Source organism: Phyllostomus hastatus, unplaced genomic scaffold (genome assembly GCF_019186645.2).
Source record: "Phyllostomus hastatus isolate PE091 unplaced genomic scaffold, TTU_PhHast_1.1 phas_contig_524, whole genome shotgun sequence".
Classification (NCBI taxonomy): domain Eukaryota; kingdom Metazoa; phylum Chordata; class Mammalia; order Chiroptera; family Phyllostomidae; genus Phyllostomus; species Phyllostomus hastatus.
In genome coordinates, this window is record NW_025333900.1 from 16,249,071 (window position 1) to 16,270,799 (window position 21,729).

Genomic DNA, 21,729 nt, shown 5'->3' on the forward strand with positions numbered 1-21,729 from the left:
GGGGAGCAGCACAGTGCAATCGATCAGTCAGCAAGGAAGTACTAATAGGAACATTTTCCATGGAAGCATTTCTTTGTTTCCTTAGAAGCTACGGTTAAATTGCTTTATCATTTAAGCTCTCTTAGAAATGAGGAAATGTGGTATTCATTGTCGACGTGCTGACCCTTTCAGTCAGCTGGAGTCAGCCTAAAGGCCACAGAAATCTGTCATGCTGAGTTTTATCTATAAAAGGGAGAGGACACTATCCCAGTGTCTTCCACTTTTCTGCCTCAGCACATAGAGGAAGAAAATTATCTCCCTCTGGCTTCCCTATCTACCTCTCTTAGCTCCTCCCACCAGCACAGTTGCTAAAGTGACATTCACTGGGCCACACTGGAGTAGCAGGCAAGGTCATGCAGAGAAAGGTGGTGCACGTCCATCTGGATGCGGGCATCCTCTTCCTGCACTGCCACACATCTCAGTCCAGCCCAAGGCCACCTCTTCCCTCCATCACAGAGGTCAGCATCCCCTCTATGTTTGCACCAGTGGCACATGCTCTGCTCTCTGTCCCCTCAGGTACTGCACCCAAGGCAGGGCTGCCCTACAGGCCCAGCTTTCCTCCTAGCTACCTATTCTAGTTCCCTGACCAACCAGTAGTCGGCTATGTGGACCCAGAGTTTGCTCAGTGTAATTTATAGGTGAGCAGGAAGGTGGAATAGGGGCCTTTATTGAGGAGTTCAAACCCACTTTGTTGGTGAGTGTGGTTATGAGAGATGTATTAGGTTTCCCTTGGTTCTAATAAAAGCCACTTAACCTACATACCTTATGTAAATAACTTCCCAAATGTTCCCCAGAAAGAAAGAGTATGTAAGTACAAAACCCCACCCTGAATGCCTAAAATTTAAAAACACGAATAATTGTTACAGTGCCTCATGTATTTAACCACTTACTCACTTACCAGTTCTGCCACACTTCCTAGTTCCAGGCATGGCTAAGGCTGGAAATACTCCCAGGAAAATGGGCAACTCCTTTATTTTGAGGAGTGTACAATTTATCAGAGGAGAGTTGGAAGCAAAAGGAAATTTCCAGAGAGTGTGAAAATAGGATGACGGCACAGGTGAGATGAGGGCACCATAATACAGGTGTTTCCCCAGGCTGGGACACTGTGTGTGCCATCTTTCACTGAGCAAAACCCTCAAGATATGCTGACCATGAAACAACAAAAGCCCGAGTTCAGCCATAAAGAAATAATTGTACCTGGCTGGCATAGCTCAGTGGATTGAGCGAGGGCTACAAACCAAAGTGTCACAGGTTCAATTCCCAGTCGGGCCACACACCTGGGTTGCAGGCCACTGCCCCCCAGCAACCGCACATTGATGTTTCTCTCTCTCTTTCTCCCTCCCTTCCCTTCTAAAAATAAATAAATAAAACCTTTAAAAAAAGTGAAATTCGGTACTTCAGTATGTTCCAGAATCAGCTTTAAAAAAAAAAAAGAAAAGAAAGAAATAATTGTAGGTATATAATATTCAAAATGTGACCAAATCAGGGAGTGGTTAACTCCTAAAACCCATTCTAGAAGTGAGACATTCTTTGTGGGAAGAGCTGGTTTTAGTTTAACATGTTACATCAAGTTAGGACAATCACAGGTTTACATAATTTTCCTTTTGTCAATGTCGTTAAGACTTTGACTGCTCACACAGTGGTCCTTCAGGAAGTCCTATTGATGGAGAGAATGCATGAACCAATTGTGTCTAAAGAGTGGAGCATTCATTTTTAACTCTGGGAGAATGCACCTGTCAATAAGCAGGAATGATCAGAAGATTCCCAGACAGGGGCCAGGCAGCCACCGGAAACTAAGGTTTTGCATAGAGGATGGTAGAAGAAATGTTTGAACATAATGCTTTACCTGACCCAGGACCACTGTGGCCTGAGAGCAGTAGACCCCATCCTGCAGAACCCCAGATGTTTGATCTAGGGCAAGGATAGACCAAGAAGCACCTAGGCAGACACTGGAGCAACTCTTCCCCCTGTGAGGTGCAGGATTTATCACCACCAAGACATTAGCAGAATTTCCAGTCTCAGCTAAAGCCTACAACCCTTCCATGCCACCCCCATGCTGTAAAAAGGGGCCAACAAACCCCATATTCCACTGACATGCCCATGACCTGGAAAGCAAAGTGGCACCTGCAGACACACGGAGCACCCCTATTCATGGAGTCCCAGGCCACCGAGTCTTGGCTCTAGGACTGCCTCATGGAATCACAGACACAGGGAAACTTGGGCTACCAGAGTTAGGTTCCTTGTCCTTTTAAAAATAGAAGGTCTCAACTCTTTTTTCAGAATCATTATTTGCATTTTCCTGAAAATGGACATGCAATGGGATAGATAGCAGGAAAAGACACAAGGGGCAAACCTCAAAGCAACTCTTGCAGTTAGACTCAATCTAGAGACCTGATCACATGGGAAAACTCGCCCTTCCATTAGTCAAAGGGAAAGGACTGAAGCGTCACTCTAATAAGTTTGTTCCTATCAGATGTACACCATGGAAACTGACATTTTGTAAGGAAATCAAGTCAAAACCTAGAATTATATCACTTATGTAGCTAAAAATCTCAATTAGAATGTTTTTGCTGCTATCAATTTTCATCCTGAATGACAGCATTTGGAAGGAGAGAGTTAAAGAAGGGGAGGAAAACTGAGAAAGATTGAACTGGTGTTGCACATGCAAATGAATGCATTATGGTAGTGGGAATTTTTTTCTCTGAATAAATTTACATTTACATCAGTTTGATCTAATGTAATTCTGCAACCAATGAAACTTAAATATATACATATTTTGTCAAGAAGGCCCTCACAGCTATAACCTTTTGATTAAGATCTATTGTAAAACTAAGAATAAATTTCAGTCAACCAATTTTAGATTTGACAACTTTTATTACTCATTTTATCCAGAAGTACTTTAACTGGTATTTTACCAATACTAAATAGAACAAGTCTCCTCCAGTTTTCCTTCTAATTCTCTAGATTTTCTAACAATTCCCATAAACTGAAGAAATTTTATAAACTCCCACCATAAAAAATGAATAATATAAATTGTCTGCTTTTGGCCAAGGGCATACTTATGTGTGTGTGATACATGGCTGCTGTTTACATTTTCCCACTGGACTGAAAATCAATCACAAAATCAAAGGAGGGGGGAAATTGGTGAAGAAATAACTTCTTTTAGGTTAAACAGTCACCTACTCCTCTGCTTCCTGCTTGTGGTAGCCATTGCGAAACTAGTAAAGGTGGCCCTAAGCATTTGACTTGGTCACCAGAGGAGGTGCTGAAGATTAGCATGCAAGGAACACAGCATAGGAATAAGCCACAGCAGCAGAGCTCATGTTCTGAGTGATCTTCCAATGTAATTACAATTTGTTTCATCAGAGTCATTACACAGGGCAAATTAGTGAGGATGAGATCAGGGGGCTTTGCATGGCAGAACTGTGACAAGATTATAAAAGAGTAACCTGCCACTAAGTTATCAAGTTCCGGGGAAAGATATACTTGAAAGACCAGTTAACAGTAACCATTTGTTGAGTGCCTTTTTGCAACATTGTCAGCTGAACCCTTAATTCTCCCAACAGCCTTGTAAAGTCTCCTTTTCAGTTACCATTTTACAGATGAGAAAATCAAGAGGCTGAGAGGAGTTTTAGAATTCCCTGTCTAACTCCCACAGTTTACAGGTCACAGGAGTAGGACAAAAGCCCAGATTGGCTTAACTTTAAAGTCTGAGCCCTTCCCAAAATGCGGTCCTACCCAAAGGAAATTAGAAAAGAAATGAGTATTATCAGCAAAAATCACAGGATTATCTTTTTACTAGCAATGTGGGTCAGAAAGAACAATGACTGTAATGAAAAGAACTTCCTATCAAGTCCACTGAAATCATCTTTAAAGATACCAAAATTAAAACAATTATATTACTATAGACCTAATGATGTTTGGTATTTATAAGGACCTTTTGCCTTGGACGGCTAACTCCTTATGGTTCAATTACAAAATTATATTGAATAGATCATGGCAGTTATACCTAATACTTGTATTGCACATTACCATCTTAAAACGTGTTTCCCTACATATTGTCTCATCCAATGAATACCCAAGGATGAGGTCCAAATCATGGCACAAATCACACAGGACATCCCTAAAAGAAAATGCACATCAATAGTTCTCAAGTTTCAATAAGTGTTAGAATTTCCCTGTATTCTTTAAAATACAGATTCTGAGGACCATACCCAAAAAGCTTAATCTGTGGTTCTGCAGAAGGTAGGCCTAGGAATCTTTGTGCAGGGATCCAGTGATTCAGTCACACAGGGGAGGAGAGGGAACCCCAGTGCTGTACTTGAGAAATACAGGTGGGTATTTCAGAAGGGCCATGGCATAACCTGACCCCATACCCTGTATCCTATACCCCCATGGGGGTAACTAAGGAGAGGCTGGGGGTCTTTTCCCACCACCCTAAGGAGATGACCGCTTTCCTTAGTGTGGGGTTATTTTCACAAGAGGTGTCCTCAAGCAGTAAATAATTTGTGCATGCTTGCCTTAGTCCCAAAACTCCATATCTCATTCTTTGACTCTTCAGGGTTTTTATTCCCAGTACCCCCTCCATCCTTTTCCCTTGTTATTTCCCAATCTTCTTTCCTGTTCTCCAGGCTTTCTCAGCCCTCAGTGGAACCCCACCCATTCAAAAGGCCTTTGCCTTCATTGTGTCTTTTTCAATCTCTTTTAACAATGCAAAAGGAATATTTTTTCTTTTTTTTCTGAAATTTCATTGTTAGTGTATAGAAATGCAGTGGATTTGTGTACATTAATTTTGTGTCCTGCAACTTTACTGTATCAGTTTATTGTTTATAATGGGTTTTTGGGTTTTGATGGAGTCTAGGGTTTTCCACGTATAAAGAATCATGTCATCTGCAAAAAGTGACACATCTTCATTTCCAATTTGGATGCCTTTTATTTCTTTCTCTTGCCTGATAGTTCTGTCTGGGATTTCCAGTACTATGTTGAATAGGAGTGGTCATAGAATTGCTATTACCAACAAGACAATTAGTAGCAAGTATCAGAGAGGTTGTGGAGAAAAAGGAACTCTCATTCACTGCTGGTGGGAATGTAAATTGGTACAGCACCATGGGAAACAGAATGGAGTTTCCTCAAAAAATTAAGAATAAATTTATCATATGGCCCGGCAACCCTTCTTCTGGGTATCTACCTGAAAAACTCAAAAACATTTATTCCCCAGGATATATGCATCCCTCTGTTCGCTGCAGCACTATTCACAGTGGCCAAGACATAGAAACAACCGAAGGGTCCTTTGATAGATGAACGATAGAGAAGATGTGGTGCGTACACCATGGGACACTCCTCAGCCATACGAAAAGACGAAAGGCTGCCATTTGCAACAATGTGTACAGGCCTTGAGCACAAAATGCTAAGTGAAGTAAGTCAGACAGAAAAGGTTGAGAACCATGATTTCACGCATGTGTGAGATATAAAACTGAAAGCAACAAGGAAAACAAAAACTCATAGGCAGAGACAACAGTACAGTGATCCCTCACCTATCACAGGAGTCACACCAAAGACCCCCGCAATAGGTGAAAATCCGAGAAGTAGCAGCGTTATATTTATTTTATTATTTATATATATTTTAAGGCTTTATAAACCCTTCCCACACCCTTATAAACCTTTCCCACTCTTTAACCTTTCCCACACTCTTATAAACACTTCAGATGCTCTTAAACACTTTCTACACTCTTAAACCTACGTAATTTTAACAACATATAAAATTCTACATGGGTACGCACCAGTGAAGTACACTACAACTTGAATGACGAAGATCATGAATTATGTAGCTGTGCAGTACTGATGGCGATGAATGTGATGACAATGAAATGAATGTACTGCACAGCCAAGAAGAGCATTACAGCTCTTCTGAAGGCACCACTTCATCAGGCACTTCATCAGGTGGTGCAGTATCTTCGCCCGGGGCCCTAACTTCTATTTCCACTAAGGGCGTAGGCATAACTGATCTCTTCATCCTAGTGATTAATATAGTTATGGGGAGTTGCTGGTGCTGTTTTTTATCCACAGAGGCAGCTTCTCCATCCAGAGAAACGCTCTTGAGTCCAAAGCATCTCCGAAATTTGTCAAACCAGCCCTTGCTGGCACTGAATGGGGCTGGTCTGGTGGGAAAAGCACTCGACGGTCCTGCTTCTGCATCATCATCCTCATCTTCATCCTCATGACCGTCATGAATGTCTGTGCTTTCCTCAAAACTATCATAAAGTTTCTTGGTCTTTGTCTAGATGGTGTTGGTATCCAGCAAGATATTCTTCTTCCTGCAGTCATTTATCCACAGGGCCAACACAGACTCCATCCTCACAATGGCCTTATTGTGGGACATGACCACTCTCTTTGCAGTCTTGTTAAAAGTCATTGTTGCAGTAGACCTAATATTCTTCTCATCTTTCTTTTTTCTTTTTTTAAAATATATTTTACTGATTGTTATTACAGTTGTCCCATTTCCCCCCTTCACTCCCCTCTACCCTGTACAACCTCTCCCACCCACATCCCCCCCCTTTTTAGTTCATGTCCATGTGTCATACTTATAAGTTCCTTAGCTTCTACATTTCTCATACTATTCTTACCCTCCCCCTATCTATTTTCCACCTACAATCTATGCTACTTATTCTCTGTACCTTTTCCCCCTCTCCCCTCCTCCCATTCCCCTATTGCTAACCCTCCATGTGATCTCCATTTCTGTGGTTCTGTTCCTGTTCTAGTTGTTTGCTTCATTTCTTTTGGTTTTGTTTTAGGTGTGGTTGTTAATAATTGTGAGTTTGCTGTCCTTTTACTATACATGTTTTTTTATCTTCTTTTCTTAGATAAATCCCTTTAATATTTCATAAAATAAGGGTTTAATGATGATGAACTCCTTTAACTTGACCTTATCTGAGAAGCACTTTATCTGCCCTTCCATTCTAAATGAAAGCTTTGCTGGATAGAGCAATCTGGGATATAGGTCCTTGTCTTTCATGACTTGGAATACTTCTTTCCAGCCCCTTTTTGCCTGTAAGGTCTCTTTTGAGAAATCAGCTGACAGTCTGATGGGAACTCCTTTGTAGGTGACTGTCCCCTTATCTCTTGCTGCTTCTAGGATTCGCTCCTTCATTTTTATCTTGGCTAATGTAATTATGATGTGCCTTGGTGTGTTTCTTCTTGGGTCCAACTTCTTTGGGACTCTCTGAGCTTCCTGGACTTCCTGGAAGTCTATTTCCTTTGCCAGAATGGGGAAGTTCTCCTTTATTATTTGTTCAAATATGTGTTCAATCTGTTGCTCTTCCTCTTCCCTTTCTGGTACCCCTATAATTAGGATGTTGGAATGTTTAAAGATGTCCTGGAGGTTCCTAAGTTTCTCCTCTTTTTTTTTGAATTCTTATTTCTCCATTCTTTCCTGTTTGGTTATTTCTTTCTTCCTTCTGGTCCACTCTATTGATTTGAGTCCCAGTTTCCTTCCCATCACTATTGGTTCCCTGTGCATTTTCCTTCATTTCTTTTATGGTATCCTGCATTTGTTCATATAATTTGCACCCAAAATCAACCAACTCTGTGGGCTTCCTGATCACCAGTGTTTTGAACTGTGCATCTGATAGATTGGCTATCTCTCAATTGCTTAAAAGGATGAGTCCTGGGGCACTGATTTATTCTTCTGTTTAAGCCATCTCTCTCTCTCTCTCTCTCTCTCTTTTTTTTTTTGGTCTGGTTGCTCCTGTTACAGTGGGGGGTGGAGCCTTAGGTGTTCACCAGGGCTGGGCACCCCAGTCACTAAATTGTGACGTTGTATGTGGGGGCAGGGGCGGGAGGGAACAATGGCGGCAGCCCTACTCTCCTGGGACCTCAGTCCCTTTCCTGGGATCCTCGGTTGTGTGCTCTGCCCTGCTCCACAATCACTGCCTCACTGGGTCCACCCACTGCAATCCTGCATGCCCCAGATGCCTTACTCGCTCCCGGATGCCTTATACACCCAACTCTCTCTGCTCTCCGCACGGCGACCCGCACTGTGACCCGTACCGTGACCCGCACCTGGCTGCTGGTCTCCACCTCTCCTACCAGTCTGGATGAACGGGTCTACTTCAACTTCTTGGCTGTCCAACTTCCATTCAGATAAATTCTCCGTCAGTTCTAGGTGTTATTCTGCCTCTAAATTGTTATTGCTCCAATCTTGGTTGTGCGTGGAGGTACAGTGCGTCCACCTATGCCTCCATCTTGGCTGGAAGTCCCCCATCTTTCTTTATGTAGTGAACAGTAGATTTTTTGATCCCGTAATGGCAGCCTACAGCCACGTAGCTTTTGCCTTCCTTCAACATGTCAAGAAGTTCCACCTTTTCTTTGATGGTAAGCATATTCCTCTGGCGCTTGGGTTCACTGCCAGAAGCCTTAGAAGATGCAGAACATTTGGGTGGCATCATAGGGCTTAAAATAAATTCAAACTTTTATGAAAATTTCACAAAACCACAACACCGCACAGCAACATTATGCACAGTGATCAGATGCCAATGTGAAGTGGACAAGGAGAGATGCTGAACGTATGGGCACAGTGCAGGAGAGCAAACAGACCGATGCTACAGTCACTGAGCTAGTCAGTGCTCAGGAGACAGAACACAGTGCTGTGGTTGGTCGCCTTCCATTCCATCAGCCAAAAGTGTGCTATGCACAATCTCACATTGGCAAACTTGCGCAAGCGGTAGTGGTGTACTGCATTTCCATTGTGTACAGTAAGGTACTCATCCACTGATGAAATACATACTGTATTTTATTTCGATTTAATATTCTATTAATATGTTTGAATTAACATTTTTTATATTTTTATATTGCTTAAAATTTTTAGGCAAAAATAATTAAAATCATAAATATTATATAAATACCTATATACCGCAAAATCCCGCAATATAGTGAAAACTCTGCAATACAGAATTATATATACATATATATTTTTAAAAACCTGTGATACAGTGAAGCCACAATAAATGAACCACAATATAGTGAGGGACAACTGGATGGAGTTACCAGAGGGAAGTGGGTTGGGGGCAGTAAAGGGCAAAGGGGGTTAAATGTACGGTGACAGAAGAAGATGTGACTCTGGGTGGTGGGCACACAGTGCAACACACAGATCATGTGTCACAGAGATGTACACTTGAAACCTATGTAATCTTATTAACCAACATTGCCCCAACAGATCTAATTTTAAAATAATAATAAAAATGAAAAGGCCTCACCAACAATAAACATATTTGAAATACCTAGCACCATTTTGGAGCTGATCCCCCATGTTCAGAGCATGTGCCCAGGGGTTTAGCCAGGGTCTTAAAAGCCATACAGCATGAAGTTAGATTTTACATCTTTGTATAAAAAGGGCACATCAGGAATTCACCACAGGCCAGCAAATATAAGTCTAATTCCTGGTTCAGGATCCAGGAAGGAAGATGTTAACCTCAGAATCTACATACTCAGTGCCAAGCTGCTCCAGCCAGAAAAGAGGCTCTCCATAGCACCAGGTGGGAGTAGCTCTCAGCACACTGGGGTCTGTTTTCTCTTTCTTTGTGTCTGGCTGTCCTAGCAAACCTAGAGTACTTCAAGGGCATGAACGCTGCTGTATTCATCTCTGAACTCCTAGGGCCTAGCCCAGTGCTAGGTAAATGGCATTTACCTAGCTCAGTAAATGCCATTAGTAAATGGCATTAAGGAAAAGCCACATCAAGGACATTAACCAAACAGCAAGTTGGAGGGAGGAGTGGGGAGACAGCCCATCCCTGCAGCCAGTCTTTGAGTTTTTGTGCTTGTCTTTTCCCCTTTTTGAACAACAGTAACAAAATAGACATTTTTTCCTAGGCTTATTGATTATAATGAAATTCATAGACTGGACGAGAAGCATCTTTGAACTTTTGTTAGGCTCTTTAAACATTAAACGAAAATTATTTTTCCACGTGCTATTTTTTTTAAGATTTTATTTATTTTTAAAGAGAGGGGAAGGGAGAGAGAAAAAGAGGGAAACATCAACTTGTGGTTTCCTCTTGAGCGCCCTCTACTGGGGACCTGGCCTGCAACCCAGGCGTGTGCTCTGACTGGGAATTGATCCAGTGACCCTTTGGTTTGTAGGCCAGCACTCAATCCACTGAGCCACACCAGTCAAGTCGGGGGTGGGGGGGTTGTTTTCTTTTCTTTTCTTTTCTTTTTTTTTTTGAGGGAAACACCGTCCTTTCCTGTCTGAGGAAAGGCTGCACAAAGACAAACTAGAAAGAAGGGTTGGAGAAACATGAACTCCTCACCGGTGTGCAAAGGGTGTGATTTATTGTGCCTTCCTTTATCACATGAAGGCCAGTGCAGCACGTAGCCATGAGGGTGTGATGCAGGGTCATCACTGCGCTCTTGGGCAGCACTGAGTGTTTCCCAGGTGCTCTACAGTCACTATTTACCTTCCCTATGGCACCTCTAGAAAGAGAGGTGAGCATAATCACCCTGGCTGAGCAGGAGAGGGATTTCAAATCCAGATGGGAAAGAGAAAGGCCGTGCTGAGTCAGTGCTGAACCGTCTCCTTCAGCCAGAACTGTAGTGTCCATTCCTTATAAAGTCTCTGTAGACAGCTGGGTGGGGAAAGACCAAGGACAAACTGCAAGAAGTCAATTCAATCTGATTAGTTCAGGAGACAGAGTGAATGGAAACTGAACTTTGAAAGGTACAGTCGGGGAGATCCACCACCTCTCCAGTGGTGAAGAACTAAAAACAATGCTTAGATCACACACAGAAATCATTCACAAAGCATATCGACGGGGTTAATTACCAATGTCTATACTGCTTTGTTAGCAGTGTTGCAGTTGCCCACATCCAGTGGGCAGGCAGGAGAGCATGTCTGCAGTTCCTGCAGGAGCCCTGGCTGTTCTTAGGTGCCCTGCTCTGCATTCTGCAAGGTAATGGATGGGGTATAAAGTGTGTTTACTTGAAGCTATAACTTGGAACACAAAGCAATGAATTCTGTCTCACCTCTGCCTCTGCCTCCCACGCACGCAGAAAGACAAAAACAATGCAAAATTTTAACCTGTTGGATTCACTAGAGAACCAGCTTTAGGTTTGCAAATTCAAAGAACTAGGCAAGATTGCCTCCCTTTCTGCTGCAAAATAGAAGGAAGGTGGAGAGATGGAGATGAGAGAAAGCCTCACATCCAGAGATTAAGAGTGTGAGTCTGACAATAACCATGAGCATAGCTCTAGACCAGCAAATCAGCATCACTAGGGAGCTTGTTAGAAATGCTGAACACTGGCTCCCACCAGGTCACCGATGATAGTCAGAATCACTGTGTGGAGTCTGGGAATGTGTGTGTAAGTAAGTGTTCCAGGTGAGTCTTATGTATGCTGAAGACTGAGAAGCACTGGTGCCTGGGCTGAGACAGCCTGGGCTCCATCACTTTTTGGCATGTGACCTTGAGTGAGTTATGTAACCTCTCCAGGTATGCTTAGTAAACTAGGCATAATGGCAGTGCCTGCTTCATGGGGTTGTTGGGTAGTGAGGATTACCTAACATAATGTATGTAAAACACTTTAATTGGGATCTGATACATAATTAGCCCTCATTAAAGTGTGCACAAAAAATACAGACTATCTCTTCTCATACCCTAAACCTCACTTCCACCCAAGGCTCACATTCTCACCTCCCAAGGTTAACTCTTGGCCACAGTCCACTCAAGCTCACAATAAACTCTTGAACCCGCCTAAGCCATTCATGGCCCATTTGTTCACCATCACAGTGGTCCAAAGGCATTGTTTTTCAGTCCCACGCAAAAACCCTGCGTCCTTCAGCAGCTTGGCAATCAGCTGTGGCTTCTGCCAGTCTGGAGATGAGAGGTGGGAGGTAGACCCCTGATATCCATTCCCAGGAATACAGAGAATCACCTAAAGTCTGGAGGTGCTTGTGGAAACAGCGGTCTTGAACTCACTTCTTATCTTAGATTTGCTACTTAATAAATGTTTGCTGAGTAAATAAGTGACTATCATCCAGTTTGGACAGTATAGCCACAGGTTATGGTGGCAGGAGACTGGACTGGGTTTCTTCCCTCGGCTGACCGCAGAGATGTTCTCAGGGCTCGCTGATGCACAGAGAGGTGCAGGGCAGCTTGGCTCGCCATGGTGTCCTGCCAGCTTCACTGGTGTGCCAAGCAAGCTCTTTCCCAGATAAAAACCATCACATTCTTAACACAATTTTTAAAAAGAACTTTGATTCATTCCTAAGAAATGCATTGCAGAAAAACAAAGGAAGGTTAATATATAGCCATGGATTCATTTGGCCTATTGTTAGAGAAAGTGAAAGTCAAATCTTAAGACTAATGAGCCTGTGATCACGAATGCTGAGGGCGTGTGTGTGTGTGTAAATAAAGGGAAGCAGCCAAGAGAGAAAACTACAGATGCTAACAATATAGGGGAAATACACAGGCTGCAGCAAATGTAACTTCACAGTGGTTCAGATGGAATATAAGACAATATGTAATTAATAAATAATAATAGAATAAACTCCGTTCCACATGCCTACTCATATATGTATATGCACACACACATAGTGATATGCAGAAAAAGATCTACAACATTTTTCCTTTCTTTTTTTTCAATCCTGCCGAGACCAAGCAGTGCTCCACACCAGTATTCCTCCAAGTGCCTGTGGTAAGGGACAAGTGTTGGTTTTTTGCATTTTGCTTTTGCATTTCTTATCTGTCATGGACCAATGCTGTAAGTGCTATCAAATGAATCCTTTTAAACACTAAATAAAATAAAAACATATAAAGTACATGACACTGTCCTTGCAGAGAAATCTTCTCCCAAGGCTTCACCAAGGAAAATAATTAGGCATGTAAGAGCCACTTCTAAACACCAAGGCTATCAAGTGAGCAAAGGGTGTGGGGCAGTCACCCAAAGTTGTGGATGACAGTGGTCTCAGCGGTAGACAGCGCCCCAGCCCTCTGCCCCTGCCCAGCTGGCCAGCGTCCTGGGAATAGGCTGCTGCTCTCACTAACGCAGGCACAAGGTGCGTGCTGGATCCCACAGCAGCTCAGCAGAACCTAACAAAGGCAAGCCTCCCACTTCCTCCCACTTGCCCTTTCTTCTGGTTGAACGAGTCATAGAGATCACATGGGCCCAGTGTGGACACAGATTGGGCAAGCTGAGTTTGCATATTTGTTACTTATTTTCTCTTTTAATCATACTTATTTCTTTTTAAATTATACTTATATCTCTAATCTTGCGCAAACAGCACTTTCGGGAAGCGAGGACTGAGGAAAGTGGGCTTGCTGTGAAGTGTGAATGCCTAGAGTGTCCGGGGCACGGTGACCCAAGGAGACGAGAGCTGCCTGGGTACCTCTTAGTGACCATATTAACAGAAGAGGGACTTTGAAATCATTCTGACTCCATAATTATTGACATTGCTTAATCACTGATTTGGATCTGGCGGGGTGGGGGGGCAGAGGGAAACTAACCTGATACTCCAGCTCTCGTTATTACCAGAGAAATCCTTTCCTCCTCTCATGCCCTGACATTTCTTCTTGCTGCCATCTGTGGTGCCGCTCATTAGCCTACAACTCTGCTTCCACCCTCTCACAGCATCGCTCATTCCTCCGTTGGAGCCGGCGTGTGGCTCCTGCCCACCACACTCCACGTCTGCCCTTCCTTTGGGGGCTTACTGTCTCTGTTTATGGCTGGGGGCTTTTTGTCTGCTGGCTCTTCTTCTCCCAAGTAAGTCTATTAAAAAGTATAACCTGTGAATAAAAAGTAAATAAATATGGGAGTAGTGAAAATAACGTGATATCTTTGAGAAGTCTCCCTTGATTCAATGAGATACCTCAGATTCCACAGAACAGTAATGTCCCATTCGGAGCCCACGGAGGTATAAATATATTTTATAAAACTGTCCTTTGCTGAGAACCATAAGCTTCATTCATTAGCTTGACCCTTGTTGGCTATAACAATGTTAGAGAATCCCCTCACCTTGTAGGAAATTCATTCCCTCTGAGCTTCAATCTTGAAGTGCTTCCTGCCAGGTTGCCCTGGCAGCTGCTGGGCTCTCGGTGCACACACCCCATGCAGCATCCTCAACACAGCATCCTCTCTGCTTACAGGCACAGTCGGCCAAATCAGGCAGAACGAGGTTCAAGTTCTGGGTTCACCGCTCAGCAGCTGCATGACTTTGGCCAGGTGACTCAGAGTCATGGGGACTTAGTTTAGTCATCTGTAAACTGGAAATAATGATAGCACCTCTCCCAGAGGGTTTTGTGAGGATTAAATGAAACAGTGTAAATAAAGCAGTTAGAATAGTACCTTGGACATAGTAGACACTGAATAAAAGTTAGCTATTATTGTCTTCTGTCCTTGTCCGTGGGATCCAAACCATGCCCTTTAATGAATAACAAGCCACAGTGAAAGAAATTGAGCTTAAGAATAAAGTGTAAATGCTTATTATAGTTGGTTACTACAAACCTGCTCTATCACTCAGCACATGGTTATTGAGGGCCTACTTAGTGCTGGTTACTATGTTAGGTTAATAAGCAGAATTCCCTAATAAGGAGCTGACAACATATTGGAAGAAGAAGACTCATAAAAATAAAATAACAATTCTTATAACAATTCTTGTGTTTCTTTTGCTAGCAAAACAAAGATCTGAGAGTATGTACCGATGCTATGTCCCATCCTTGACAACCCCGATGGCTTGTAAAAACCTTCCTGAAGGAATGGCACCTGAGTTCTAGCTCACATTTGAGGCAGCTTCGAGGACAAGTGCAGGAAGGGTGCATGGCTTCCCTAGGGCCTGGACTAAAAAGGCACCCTCAAGCCCAAAAGAACCAGGGCCAAGGAATATCTGTTAACAGCAGTCGCTATGGCAGAGCCACTGACAACTAACACATCCAGAAAGGCGACCAACAGGGCACAGCCAAACCCTCCTTTGCATTAACTTCGCATCACATCTTTCTGCAGGGGATGTGCGGCCACAGCAGCACCCGAGCCACTGCTCTCCTTTCCACGGTTGTTTATAAAGCTGAAGAAGAAAAAAAGCAGCAGCAGGCTCGGATTTATCTTCTCCTCTTCACTCTGAAGGATTGGAACACCAAGTCCGTCCTCTCCAAGAAAAATGTTCTCTTGGACAAAGAGCATCTGTGACCAGCAGACGTAGATGTTACTGGTACAGGATAAAGGAGACTGTCACAGGCTCAGTGGGAGCTGTTTCCTTCCTTTATTTTCTTTCTTTTGTTTTTGGGTTGCTGTTTCTAATGCCTTTAAAAAGGCAGTGGAAAAGGCTCTCCTTGAGAGAACATTTCTGGTTCGAGGGAGGGTTAAATAAACAAATGATAACAACACCAATCAGCCCCCTTTGCTTACAGCCTGCAGAGTCAATCTGCCTCCTGGCTGTGGAGCTACCAACCAGCAAAGGCAAACTAATTAGACACAGACAAACACTTAGGCAATCACACCTTGTGAATGTAAGCGTCTTCCTGTCATTTGGCAAGTCTCTCAGCTGCCTCTGAGCGTGAGACAACAAATCCCCTGCAAACAAGTTCCTCGCTCTCCTGTTAGTGAGACCTAACGGATCACAATGGCTGGAGGTGAAAGGTGGCAGTCTCGTCAGGTAATGACATCTCTCCAACAGCCCATATTAAAGCAGCCGCTCTTGTTTAGACTAGCCTATTTGCACCTACCTACAGAGGGCCTTTTTAATGTAATTATTAGCCTCTGCCGCCCTGCTTAGGATTTGAAAATATCGTTCATTTTCATCTTGCTGCAGCCACCGCTGCTACCTCCTATTCAGCCTCAGTCACCTCATCTTCCCACAACTAAGTGCAGAAACAGGCATGAGCTAGAAGAGCTGAATTAACAAGAACAAGTTGGCAGGTGAGCTATGTGACAAAAAAAAGCTACAGAGATTTGACAATATATTCTAATCACTACCTGTCTGTGGAAATCTTTAAAAAAAAATCTAAATGGCATTTCTTAGAGAGACCAAAAAGCTGTTGCAATAATTGACCAAACCTGGAGATGTATAAGCAAAGAGCTTGCAGTGTAATAATAGTGTGCTGCCAATAAACAAAAGTATGTTGCTTTAAAAAAAATAGGAAGTGCCTAGAATCTATTGACAAGCAGGCTCTGGAGTTCTGATAACTGCTCATCATAGAGCAGAATTTGGCCTCTGACACTCTAAAGAGCTGGAAGGGATGGTCCCACCTGACCTCACTCTGTATTATACAAACAAATGCATCACCATGTAAAAGTTTGCCTGATGCATTACAGAACTCCAGGTCAAAGACCAGACTGTGTAAGTCCCCCAGATAGCTTTTATCTCTGCTGATAAGTATCCACGTCATATTTGGGTAGAGCAATGAGGCTAAGTTGCACCAACCCACTATTAATTGTTAAATATCAATTATTAATTGTTGTTTGAGCTGTGTTTACTTCAGAATGATGCAGATAACTTTCTGTCAAGAGGGTTTTTGGTCTTTCTTCTCACACCTTGGTGGTGCTCTCGCTGCACTGCAGATTATGGTGACTGCTTATTAATGGTTATAAACACTAACACACACTATCGAGACTATTATTAAGGAGAGACTTTGGTATAAAAGAATGCCCATTTTCCTATATTTTTCCCTTTGCCTCTCTCTTTACCTTTATCTTCTTTCCTGGCTGCCCCCCAATGGAAGAGGCAGGTTTTATAGAAGCCATTTTCCAGGAGAGTAATCAAGGCCACAGAAGCTCTGGAAAAATAGAATAGTCTAAGATAAATCTCCAGTGGGGGGAGGGGGAGAGGGAGAGGGAGATGGCGAGGGGGGAGAGAGAGAGAGAGAGAGAGGGAACACCTATAAAGACAGTGGCATTTGAAGAGTGGCAAAAGAAGAGAGCATTTATTCCACATTTGTTGAACTACTACTATCTGCTAGGGATTGTGTGGCTAATTGGGATAACAAGAAAATGAGAATCTCAGAAACTGAAAAAGAGGCTTCTGGTCACGATGGCTGAGTAGGTGAACACCATTCTCACCTCCTCCTATGAACATATAAAAATTATAACTAGAAACAGTCTAGAACTGGATTAACCGAGAAGCGGGCTGCCTACAAAGCACATGGAATTACGGGCCAGAAGATATAAAATAAAAGAAGGGTTCTCTCTCTTCTTCCTCAAGGAAGCCTGGATGATGGAGCTGTAGCTGCCTGCATTTCCCCCAGACAGTATTCTGGATGGGAAGGAGCTCTGGGTGCAGCCTAGGATCAGGCTGGCATGGCAGAGGGTGGCAGCGTTATTCTCTGGGTGTTCTAGAGGGAACAGACTCTGAGGCAGAAGCCTGCCAATTAGATAGTTTTTGTATATTGTTTTAGTTTGTAAACTAACCCTATAGGAATAAGATAATTAAAAACTAATGGGGGAAATGATAGGAAAACCCAAGTGTTTAAGACTTTAGCCTTAATTGATAGGTTTAAGTGACTAATGCACATGGAAAGCTGTTATTCCAAAATTATGTAACTTTTGAATAAAGACTCCTTTCCCTTATCACCAAAAAAAATATATAACTAAACTACAAAACAACCGTCATTGAGAACTGCCTGAAGTCTAACTGAACGGAAGTCCTATGACTAAGAATACACAGAACAAGCCACATTGAGTCTCGTAGGAGGGGCAGAGACACTGAATGAGCTGATCCCACACCCACAGGTGGCAGTTAAAAATCAGGAGAAATATCTCAGATGCAGAGGTCCCCCTTAGGAGTGAGAGGACCCAGCCCCAAAGCAGGCTCCCCAGCCCAGAGTTCCAGCACCAGGAAGCAAAGCCACAATTACTTCTGGCTGTGAAAAGCAGCAGGGATTGTGGCTGAGTGAGACAGAGGGTTTCTGGAGTCCCAGGTGGTCCTCTTAAAGAGCCCATGCATGGACTTACTCACTGATAACTCACTCACTCTGAGCTCTGGTGCTGGCATAGCAGCTCAAAAGGTACCAGGGGTATGCTGAGAGAAACTGAACTATCTGACTTCAGGGTGAGGTCTGGAGAAAGAGCTTTTTTCTTTAATTTATTTATTTTTAGAAAGGAGAATGGGAGGGAGAAAGAGAGGGAGAGAAACCTCAATGTGTTGTTGCCTCTCACATGCACCCAACTGAGGACCTGGTCTGCAACCCAGGCCTGTGCCCTCACTGGGAATGAAACCAGTGACTCTTTGGTTCAAAAGCTGGCACTCAATCCACTGAACCACACCAGTGGCTGGAGAGACACATTTCTTTCAGACAAAAGTATAAGCAGAGGTCATTGTTCCTTTACAGAACCCTCCCTCAGCAGGTACAGGCAGGCACCATATCTGAGACCCCATCCAATCTGCCCAGTGCTGTTCGCCCCACCCTGGTGATTCTGTGAGACCCTAGCCCCACCCAGCTTGTGGGCCCACCCAAACTGCCCTCACCGACTTTTCGATAAAAATGCCTATCTTGGCTCATGCTGAAGACTTTCCTAAAATTTCTCAAAGGTTTAGAAATTACAAACAAGCAGCATCTAGCCTCAGCATACCCCATGCTTCTTGCAAAGCAGCCACAAGCCTGACACTAGTGGTAACTGGCCTCATTTCACAGTTTAGCCTCTCCAATGCACCTCTAATCCCAGCATAAGTGGCCAACATCTGCAGATCACTTTGTAGCTCATAACAAGTGGCCCCTCCAGGACACAGGCACTGGCTGGCCTTGGCCTGCACCTTGCAAGAGACCCCAGAACCAACACACCTGGTGACCAGCTTCAGTCTACACCAGAGCACCGCCCATCACCTCCACAAATGACACACTTAAAGGACAGACTCAGCAGGAACCAGAGCCCCAGAAAAGCATAAAGCAAATCTCTCTCCATAGGGTCAGCCCCTGCACAACAGCTCCTCCACTGCAGTCATGGCCCATCAGGCTGAGGGTCAGTCTCTCCCACTGACTTGCCAACAGCAATCAAGGCTTAACTACAACAGGAAGACACACACAACCCACATAAGAGACACATCTGGAACACCCAGTTCAGGTGACCAGGGAGGCTGTGTCACTGGACCCCAAAAGATACCTAATACATTAGGCCACTCTAGCAAGACTGGATGACAAAGCAGTTTACCTAATGCAGAGAAACAAACATAGGGAGGCAGTCAAAATGAGGAGACACAGAAACATGTCCCGAATAAAAGAATAGAACAACTGTAGAAAAACTACTAAACAAAATGGAGAGAAGCAAGCTACTAGATGCAGAGTTCAAAACACTGGTTATAAGGATGCTCAGTGATCTCAGTAAGAACCTTAACAAGGAGACAGGAATCATAAAAATGGACATAGGAAACATTAAAAAGAACCATTCAGAAATGAAGAATACAATAATTAAAATGAAGAATACGATACAGGGAATCAATAGTAGATTACATAAGGCAGAGAGCTGAATCAGTGATTTCTAAAATAACATAGCACAAAACACCCAATCAGAATAGCAAAAAGAAAACAATAATTTAAAAATACAAGGTAGTATAAAGGACCTCTACAACATCAAGGGTAACAACATTCGCATCATAAGGATACCAGAAGGAGAAGAGAAAAAGAGCAAGGAATTGAAATTTATTTGAAGAAATTATGGAAAACTTCCCTCACCTGGCAAAGGAAATACACATACAAGCTCAGAAAGCACAGAAAGTCCTGAATAAGGTGAATCCAAAAAGACCCTCACCAAGACCCATCATAATTAAAAGGCAAAAGGGTAAAGATAAAGAGGGACTCTTTACTTATTCCACTTATATATGGGATCTAAAAAACAAAATAAGTGAACAAACAAAACAGAAACATACCCATAGATACAGAGACCATTTTGATGGCTGCCAGGTAGGAGGGAGTTGGGAGGCTAGGTGAAAAATGAGAAAGGATTAAGAAGTATAAATTGGTAGTTACAAAATAGTCTTGGGGATATAAAGTACAGTATAGGGAATATAGTCAATAATATTATGAGTATGTATGGTGTCAGATGGGCGCTAGATTTATCGGGGGGATCACTTCATAAGTTATATAAATGTCTAATTACCATGTTGTACACCTGAAACATAATGCTGTATGTCAACTGTAATTGAAAAATAAAAAATTATTAAAAATCTTCTAAGACAGAACTGATAGCAATCAATTAATTAATTAGTCCTCTTAATTAATTTAGGAGATTCCATCCTTAACCTTCTGATTCCAACCCAGATGCCTAGCAGTGCATTTGCCACACTGTCAGCATGGGATTTAGAATTACCAGCAAGGGATTGCTGCTCAAAACTGAAAATGAGGACAAAAATTCAAATTCGAAACAGCAGATGACAGGAGGTTAGAGAGAAATGACATTGCTTTTTTCTAGTAAAAGGCAATTTTAACAAAAATACTTAGAGAGAAAAATAAAAGAAGTGAAGTCAGAGTATTGTTCTGGTCTCTCTGGCTCTCTTTTTAAAACAGGGGACAGAGGACAACTGCTTCAAGGTGGTGGCACAAAGCAGCACCTGCAATACCCACCCTGCCCTCAACTTCTGATAAAAATAATCAGAGAGGTTCACCAAAGAACAGACATTAGTAACAGCTTTAGAAGCTCAGCATGATGAGTAATCATAGGTCGTAGTCACAGGGAAGGTTGCACTGACTGAAAATATAGATGGAAATAGATTGAAAAACACATTCTCAGAATACACACACCCCATATTCAGAATACAAATAATATAGAGGAATTTGAAAGTGACAGAAAAGACTGATCCCAGGGTTGGCTCACCACACCCAGGTGTAAAGTACACTAACCCATAAAGAAAGAGGCCACCCCGCAGCAGCCCTGGAACTGTCTTCCGAGCTGTCCCAGCAGCTCCTGCCTTTGCACAACCATTCAAAATGCAGCAACATGGGGGTTCAGTGTGAGTGGCATCACCTTGCATCTTGAGATAGAGGGCCTCCTGCTGAATATGTATTATAAGCAAGGGAGGACTCAGGAATTGCTGCAGAAAAGGGCACTGCCTGCTCTTCACCCTCCAGCACAGTCAAAGACTGTGTGTGTTACCCAAGTTACTTAAATTGTTCCTTGGAAAACCCCATCACAGGGCACAGAGACCACCAGCCACCAGGGCCTCAAAAGTTCAGGAAATCATAGACTGGAGAAAGAGATGTTCAGCTGATGATACTCTTTACCACATTGGTCCTCATCGTGCACCAGGGAGAAAGTCCCCAACATTCTCAGAAGGAGCCAAGGTCAGGGACATGGGAGCAATACCAAAGGCAGGGTCTTGTAGAGGCAGAGAAAGTATCAGCCTTGATTCACTCACTAATTATTCTGTGGATGCTGCACCCTACCCTACTCAGAAGTTCAGGCTGTTGCCCTGAGTTCACCTGGCCTTTACAAGCATCAGACAATCAACCAAAGGGCAGCCTGGCCTCAGAGACATTTTCAGAGCAAGTCCCAAAGCCTTCTTGGGTCAGTCCTAGTCAGCTCTTTGTCTACACTAACTCTGAATTTATAAGCTCTGACTAGAAACACAGCTAAAGCATATGATGAGGGCAGAAAAAAATTATGTTCATTGCATATTTCTTCAGAAAGCAAGAAAGTGCAGTATCTGTTAGAAATATTTCCATCAAAAAGCCACTCAAAGGTGTCAATAGGAGAGGTTATAAATCCAACCGTATTCACCTTCAGGGC